Below are 9,279 nucleotides of genomic sequence, written 5' to 3' on the forward strand. Positions count from 1 at the left end.
TCAAATTGTAGAAATTATTGCATCTCTGTGGAGGGCCAGAGCAATGAATTATCTGTATCATGTATGCTCCCTCTCCTCTAGCTTAGAGGACAATTGTTGGAATACAGATTTTTCCTCCTTTTCCCTGGTTTTCATCCTTTGCTCAGCATCAGTGCTTATTGCACCACTTTCACCTTGTAGAAGTTCTGTGTGGGTCGCTGCTTTCTTCCTGATACTCTGAAATGTCCAACAAAACCCAGTTCCTAGAAAATTTTATGTTTTCCCCAGAGGAATATCTGAAGCTTCTCTTGATGGTTTTTAATGGAATAAGGAGTAGAACCGGCCACAAAGAATGTCTTGTGACTCAACAGTATCCAGCCCTAACATTTTTCAAAGTATGGGGGAATCTATGTGTCTATACACTAAAAAAGTTGCCTTAAGTAAAATAAAGGCCGGAAAATGATTCTCCTTCCCTTCTAGAGAGCAGCTCATCTAAAGGTGAGTACACAATTTCTGAGCAGTGTTTTTTTTACAGACTTTGCCATATTAATTCGTTAAGAAGTCAGGCCTCTCCCTCATAAAGAGGACTATGTGTCTCAGAAAAAAAATTGGAGCTAAGCTTCAATTTCATAGTGATCATGTTTCCTATTGTGCTGTCCTTCTCAAAAAAATAACTCCCAGGTACTCCTCCAGATTTGGGCGTTACTAAGACTGTTCAAGGAGCAAATAACTGGTCAATGGATGACAGAAAGATTCATTAATAAAAAAAAGAAAAAGGCCAGGCAAGTTAGATCAAGATGTCAGCAATAGAGCAGCTGCTCTCAGCTTCCTACTACAGCTGCTGCTGTAGAGCTGCTTGGATGATACCTCCTTAAGCTCCTGGCCTCTCAATGGACTGTGCATGGAGTTCTATGGTTCTTTAAGGTAATCTGGTCTCTCAAACCAGATCTGCTTGATCAAAGCAGAACATTTGTTGGGAATAATGAAATTGAGAGCAGTTATCAGAGTTTGATCAAGAAAGAGTCAAAAAGACCACAGTTTATCAACAACTGGCAATCTTTCTTCGACAAATGTTCCTCCTACCCTCTCCTACAGCTCAACTAAATGTTTCTCACATCTTCCTCACTCTCTGCTCAGCCTGGCAGTGCACCACAAACACACCCTGTGGCAAACCTGAGGCAAGAATACATGAGAGTTGTCCAGCCAGCAGTTCTGGAAGATGCACATCTTTCCCTGCCTTCATTGCTCCTGGGCAGGCAGGACAAACATCCTTCTGGGCCAGCTGTTGCACAGGCTGCTGCCTTCCTATATCTGTGTTGTTACCCTTTGGAATTCCAGGTCACTATGCATGAAGAAATGGTGAGATTACAGCGAATAACAAGCTTAACACGGGTCAACAGTGTCACAATATTGCAATAAAGGTAATCACCTTTTGGACTGCATAAACAAGAGCATAGTATGCCAGATAGAGGAACACCCTGGATTCCTCGAGTCATACTCAGCACTGGTTGGGTCTCTGGGAAAGTACTGCCAAGTTTTTGGAACTGGTGGTGTTTTATTCAAAATGGAGCAATGGCACAATGCAAGAGGCTGTAAGAAGGGTCCAAGGCTCAGGACAAACAGCTTAGGAGGAAATGGTTTCTTTAGATTAATGAAAGCTCATCTCTAATGCCAGCCTAGAAATACATGAGACACAGAGCTGTGAGGGAGCAGAAGGGAATAAACCAATTTCCATAATGGAGGAGGTGGTGCCATTATGAAAGGGATTATGAAACACACAGGAAGAGATTGCTTTAAAAGATTGAAGAGATTTCATTTTCACTTTGTTTGTTTTTCATAACTACTGGAAGAAGTATTTTATAAATATCGATAGCTATGTGTAATTTGTTTTGGAACAGGGGACAGATCTAAGTCTTCTGAAGCCCAGATTTTCAATATAAGCACAATGGGAAAGATATAGGGCTGCCAAGAATATGATGCACTGAGCTTGATAGAAGATGCATAGAGAGGGCCTTAAATCAGATTTTGTGCATTGTATATGGGTTCTATAAATCATCATAGATGTGACAGAAAATAAAAAGGTCATAGTTATGTGAAAACAGTATCAATACCCACTCCTTTTCTCAATAAGCCTTGAAGGTGGCAGAATTGGACCATCAGAGAGTAATAATTAGAATCATAGAATCTGATGAAAATGGAAAAGACCATAATGATCATCAAGTCTAACTGTCAAGTCCACCACTAAATCATGTCCCTGAGCACCACATCACATCTCTTGAATACCTCCAGGAGTGGTGACTAAGCCACAAGCAGCCAGTTTCAGTGCTTAACCACCCTTCCAGTGAGAATTTTTTTCCCTAACATTCAATCTAAACCTTTCCTGTTGCAACTTAGGGCCTTTTCCTACTGTCCTATCACTTGTTCCTTGGGAGAAGAGGCAAATCCCCCTTCAATTTCCTTTCAGGTAGTTGTAAAGAATGATAAGGTCACCCTTGACCTTCCTTTTCTTCAGGCTAACCACCCTCAGGTTCCCCAGCTGCTTCTCCTAGGCCTCATGTTCCAGACCCTTTCCCAGCTCCAGTGAAGAGTATACCAGTCCAAGCCACAAGCAGCCAGGATTTTTCAGAAGAATTCCATGGGAAAGAGTGTCAAAGGCTTTGCTCGTGTCTAGACAACATTGTGCATTCCTCAGCCAGAAAACCATCTGGATTTAAGATACTGTTTTTTGCTTTTCAGTTGAATGTTTGCTAAGACAGATTGTAAAGTACCAATTTATGATTGTGATAATTGCCATAAAGTATTAACAACATTTGATGTAGGAGGGCACCGTTATCCTTGTTTCATGCTAAATTTTCACTTGGCCTCATTAAAGTGATTAACTTTGTCAGGAATTGTCAATATTAAGGGTGACATGATCAAAAGATCAAGTGGGCTGTGTATTCACTTACACTTGGACTCAAACCTGTTCTCTGTCACTGACTTGCCAAAGCTCCATGTATTTTGAGCATTCTTGCCTCCAAATGTCAGTCCCAGTCTTGCAACCCTCACATCCACTGTTTTACTGAGGTGAATGGAACTGCTTCTAGAATAGCATCCAAGGGGCTGGCTGTCAAGCTGAGAGACGAGCCAGTGATAACAAAGTTCTGTTTAAAATGTTGCATTGCTGTCACAAGTTGCCACAGCTGAACAGCACTGTATAGCCTGGCATTCTTGATCCTCATCTCCTTCAGAAACTAAAATGACAGCTTTTTATAAAAATGTGCAAGACCACTATGCTGAGCAATTCCAAGCTAGAGCACTCTTTATGCTGGTACAACTCCCCGTAACTCCCCGTAACAAATATTTTGGCTGATGCTGATGTCTGCACATATTGGTTCCAGTGTCCATTTAACGAAATAGTTGAAGTTGATGAAAACCAGGAAACCTCCTTTGCTTGGCCAAGGGAGCTAAAGAGCTTTGTATTAGCTTGCGGTTTTGTCCTGAATGCTCATGCTTGCACCCTCAGGAGCCAGTTCTATTGCACTTAGTATCCACTACTTAATACTGGGGAAAAGTAACTCATTGTCAGGAGTTTACTTCCAGTTACCTCTTTTTGATCTTGATTTTTAATAATTATAATTCATAGAATAATTTAGGGGGTAGTCGAGTAAGTGGAAATACCCCTTTATCAATAAATGTATTTCAGCAGCAGAGCAGAACCCTCTTCTGGAAAACAAAGTAGAAGATGCAAGCAGTTATGGGGTGACACAGTACAACATGTGGTCAGGATACCATCTTTAGAGAAATGCATACAGATGTTTTTGTTTTGCTTCATTTTTAAGGCACTTTTGGGGAAAACATAAAGAAATTGGTGATATCTCATTGTCTTTAATTCTTTGATTTCACAGACACTTCTGTACCTGTTTTGTGATGTTTAACCTTGAAAATTGTTTGACTTAGATTTTGGGTCAGAAATTCTGCACACACTGCATATTTGTTTTATGAAACGTGATAACAGCTAGTAAAGAACAAGGCAATGGAAATAAACCTCTCAGTCATGAACTGCATCTCTCAGCAGTTTGTCCTGTGCGTGTGTCTTGCATCACATGCTGTCGTCTTGCAGTCATGAGTCACTTGCTTCAGCTCCCACTGCTCAGGGATATCGGCTTGGCAAAGCTGCACAGCTTATTCCCTGGGGAAATCTGCACACAAAGCAGCGGGAAGCCAGGCCACTGCTGTGCTGGAAACAGAACAGATTTGCATTCGAGTTCAAGCTGCAGGGTGTACATGCTAAGTTGACTAATGCCACATCTATTTCTAGTCCTGTTACCTGGGTAATGGTAATTTCATTTTGTTCTTTTCCTTCAGTGGTTACAAAGAGATTTCCTACTTTAAATTAACCTTTAAAAATCTGAATGAAATACAGTAAGTTCAGACATGAGCTACATCATTTTTACAGCTGTTGCAATTTCACTAATTAGCAAAATAGCAGTAATAGAGGACAGAATTTCAGGAGTCTGAGATGCTGGTTCTGTCCCAGGCTGGAAATTCCTTCTAATTTGCTCTTGGTTTTGTGTGTGTTATTAGGGGACAACTCTCCCCACTCCTGTCACTTTGACCATTGTAATTAGTAGCAAAATCTATGTAGCTCTGAAAGTTTCCTGGGTTCTTCTCCTTAGTACAAAAATAAAATGGTAAAATGAAATCAGCAGACATTAGTAGCACCAGGAGTTAACACCAAACTTTGAAACTTGCATTCTCAATGATTTTTCTTCAGGACGACTAACAACCTCTACAATTAAATAAGCGAAACTGATAGAAAAGATATGAAAATTGCGCAAGATAAATAGGCAAAACCAAAGAGTTGTCATCTGGTTCTGGCAGATATTTGAGTGTCTAATGTTATCAGCAGCAGTGGCAGGTTCCTTGGGCAGATAACATCACTGTCCACAGCCAGTTAGAGATAATCAGCAAAAATGTGTGTGCAAGCCCTGAACATGCCAGTGGCCAACTGCAAATTCCTGTGCCTGGCATTACAATGCAGTACAATACTTCCTAGTCTTGGCAAGCAACTCTGTACAGCTCAGGCCCTCAGTGGCCAATTTTGCAGCTTGTGAACAACAAAGCAATTTCTTGCCCTCTTGCCAGAACAGGTTCCCCAGTGGATTTCCAAGGGAGAAAGAGCTGGCACACTCTGCTCTCTGATGCTCTACTGGAAGGCAGTGCAGACCTTGTGAATGATTCCTGTGCTCCTTTTCAAAGGGGTTCATTAAAGAGTTGAGGGCTTTATTTTCAGAAATAAAATTTTTCCATGACAATATTCTGCAAGGCAAGTACACATTATGAGATTAGAGAAATGTTTACAGTTTTAGCCTTCATTTTATAGAAGATGTTTCCCAGATGTTTAACATAGTGGCAAAGCCTATGAGAACATGGGTCAGCACTGGAAGGAGAGATCTGCTCCCTAAACTGAGACTGGAATTCATTCCTCTGAAGGGCCTAACTCTTGGCAGTTTTAAGTTTTTTTCACAGACTTGTCTCAGTGAGATAGGATTTAGTCAGGGACTCTCTCCCCATCCCCATTCCTTACGGAAAAGCAAAATTTCCTTGCAGAGAGCTATTATAGTATTGTGTCCTCGTCCGAGAAAGATCACTGAGAAGGGTCCAGGCTGGGACCTGATCAAACCTCCATTAATTGAAAGCATTCAACAGCAGAAGGAAATTTTAAGGAATGACACACTCACAAATCTTACTGGACTTAGGGAAGTCTGGCTTTTTTTTTGTCATTAAGAAGATCTTGAGCAATTATTTCAACCTTTTTCTGTTCAGTTTAATGCTTTACCTCACTGACCTTGTATGTATGTTTTTGTGCCACTCTGCTCACAGGAGAGCTGTGGGTTTGGAGGGTGAGCTGTTCTGGGGATGAGGAGTTGGCTGGATGGACGCAGGAGTTGTGGCAGTGGCTCCATGTCCAGCTGCAGGACAGGGATGAGGGATGTCCCTCAGGGCTCTGCCTGGCCCCAGGGCTCTTGCATGGCTTCCCCAATGGCACAGACAGTGGATCCAGCTCACCTCAGCACGTTTGCAGGGGATGGGAAGCTGAGCAGGGCAGGTGTGACACTGTGGAAGGACGGAGCCATGCAGAGGGACATGGACAAGCTTGGGAAGTGAAACCACAAGAACCTCATGAGGTTCAACAAGGCCAAGTGCAGAGTGCTGCACCTGGGCCAGGGCAGTCCCTGAGTCACAGAATCATCAAGATTGGAAGAGACCAGCAAGACCATCCAGTTCCATCATCATCCCAGCACCACCATCACCACCCTTAAAGCACATCCCAAAGTGCCAATCCATCCAGATGGCCAGACACAGGGGTGGGGGCCTACAGGGATGTGTGTGTGGGATGAGTGTGCTGAGCACAAGTGGGAGATGTAAGCAGGGAGTGTGTGCAGAGCAGGAGGGTGAGCACAAGTGGGGTGTGCAAGCAGGGCACCACGGCAAATGCACAAACAGGCAAGGCACAAACAGGCACCTTGTTGGTGACAGCTGAAGCAGCCCTGCAGTGTGGGGGTGTGCAGGGCACCACTGGGAATGTGCAGGGCACTGCCCTGAGCTTTGGATGTACTGGAGAGACTGGAATGTCCAGAGCTGCTGTTGGCAAAGCCTCTGGGGAGGGACTGAGGAACAAACAAAAGCAGAGGGTGTCACTGTGGGAGGCTGCTCTTGGCCACCCAGCCAGGACAATGACCCAACAAATTGTTCTTTAGGGACCAGGGGACACCTCCAAATCAGCTGCCCTTGTCCCTGTGGGGGAATTCACCTCGTGCCCTGGGCACAGCACACAGCTGGTCCAGACAGCCCCAGGAGATCCCCCAAACACCTGGGTAACAACTTCTCGGTGCAGGGACTCGGGGAGCGGCTCGGAGAGGAGCCCTCTGTGTTTGCTGCTGTTCCCAGAGAGGCTCTCGGGGCTGCCCTGGGATTGTCTCGGCCACAGCGAGCGAGTTCCCGACCTCTGCTGCTTCACCTGCCCCGTCTGGCCCCCGAGATGGGCCAGGCACAGCTGAGCATGGCTGGGAAAGCAGCATCTTCCATCAGGGTGTCCATGGCAAAGCTGTTGTCCCAAAACGGATTCTTCCACCCCCTGTGCAAGAAGCCAATCCCCACACTGAGCTCAGGAATTTCCTTTATTCACAGTGCTGCACAGAAGGAGGTGCTGGGTGGCAAATCCACAATGCCAGCACAGTGACTATCAAAACTTTTCACTATTTATACATTTTAGCAAACAAAGACATTTGTGTTCATTGGCTCCATTATATGGTTCTCTTACTAATTTCACGTATTATTTCCTTTTAAAATGATTTTCATATTTTTATAGTATCATATCCACTTAGATATTATATTCATGTATATGCAATATATAATGTTCTATATAGTATATATTATATATTTTATTATATTAAAATATATTTAGTATTAATAAAATTGTAAAATATTTTAAATAGGAATATTTAATGTTATAATAGTATGCATTTGCTATTTATTAAATATTAATGTAATAGTTTCTGTTATTATTAGCTAATATTAACTGCAATTGCTATTTATAATTAGATAATATGAATATCTTCATATTTTCTTCTATTTGATATAAGATTACTTTTCTTCTTATGCTAACCAATCTTTCTCTGTGCTCAGTCTTTCATTTCTTTGGAAGAGGTTCCTTTTTTCTCACTGGGTTTCTGGGGTCACTGGGCCAGGAGTTGGTGGTCACCATCTCCTTGTGCCAGAAATACCTTTTCCCCAGCTGGAGCTGATTTCAGCACAGTTGCTGAGTTGGCTTTATGAGTTTCTTCCTCATCTCATGGGAAGTTCTGCCAAATGTCCTTGTGGCTGCCACTCCTGCATCCCTGGTGGCCCCTGTGAGCCCCCTGTGGGTATTTGGGGTTGACCCAAATGGTGTGGATGGTGATGCATTCCCAGTTCTTCTGTGACTCCCTTTTGTCATTGTTGCCTCTCTCTTGGGACGATTCTGGATATTGTCTGACTTCTCCTTTGGACAGCTCTTGGTCAATGGAATGTTCCATTGGGGAAACATTTTGTCGCTGTTTTTCTCTTGGGCCAGCTCTTGGATTCCCATGTCCAGCCACTTGGATAGCATTTGGTGTGTCTCAGATTCCCAGTGGTACAGCTCTGGATCCATCTCACCTTCTGACAGATCTTGGTCTCTTCTGTCATCTCTTTTGTACAGTTCTTGGACATTCACATCTTGCTTGGGCCCTGGCCCCTGCCTCCAGCCCCATCCCAGTTCCCTGTGTCCCCTGTTCCTGCGGGGCTGTCCCCATCCCAGCTCCCTGTGTCCCCTCTCCCTGCAGGGCTGTCCCCATCCCAGCTCTCTGTGTTCCCTCTCCCTGCGGGGCTGTCCCCATCCCAGCTCCCCGTGTCCCCTCTCCCTGCGGGGCTGTCCCCATCCCAGCTCCCCGTGTCCCCTCTCCCTGTGGGGCTGTCCCCATCCCAGCTCCCTGTGTCCCCTCTCCCTGCGGGGCTGGCCATCACCTGAGGCCTCATGCACAGGCCCGGCTGTTCCATGGCAGAGGGCGTTTTGGGGTTCACCTCCTCCCCGAGCGTCTCCATCGTGCCCTACTCTGAGGCTCTCAGGGGAGCTACATCCTCCTGACAGGGCGGCTCTCCGGGGACTGGGCACCCCAGGGCTCTGTGCCCCTCAGACACCCCTCTGGCAGGGCAGGGCTCTGCCATGTCACAAAGGCCTCTGGGCACCACCATGTCCTGCGGCACCACGGGCCCTGACACCACGGGCCAGTGTCACAAAGGCCACACCGACATCCCTTTGTCACCGACCCCACTGGAAATGGCATGGAGCAGTCTCGGCCTTGGGCACTTGTAGCTCCTGATGTGCCCAGAGCCCTGTGAGATTTGGACAGGGCTTGTTCAGGGCACAAGCCATGGGGCAGATGGACACAGCCAGGAGTTGTGGGTGCTCCCTCCATGTCCAGCTGCAGCCTGGGGATGAGGGGTGTCCCTCAGGGCTCTGCCTTGGCCCCGGGGCTCTTCACGGCTTCCCCAATAACATGGACTTGGCCACAGACTGCAGCTGTTTCAGTTTCAGAATTTCAGATCTCTGCTGCTTTCCCTGGCCCTGTCTGGCTCCCGTGGTAGACCACGCATAGGTGAGCACAGTGGTAAAAGCAGCATCTTTTACTAATGTGTCCATACTGAAGCCACCCGCTGTCACTCCCTCGGGATGCTGCACAGGCTCTGGGCCAGCCTCTTTTACACAACTTTTCTTTGAAGGAATTTTGTTTCTGT

The sequence above is a fragment of the Sylvia atricapilla genome, chromosome 2, assembly GCF_009819655.1.
Source record: "Sylvia atricapilla isolate bSylAtr1 chromosome 2, bSylAtr1.pri, whole genome shotgun sequence".
NCBI lineage: Eukaryota > Metazoa > Chordata > Aves > Passeriformes > Sylviidae > Sylvia > Sylvia atricapilla.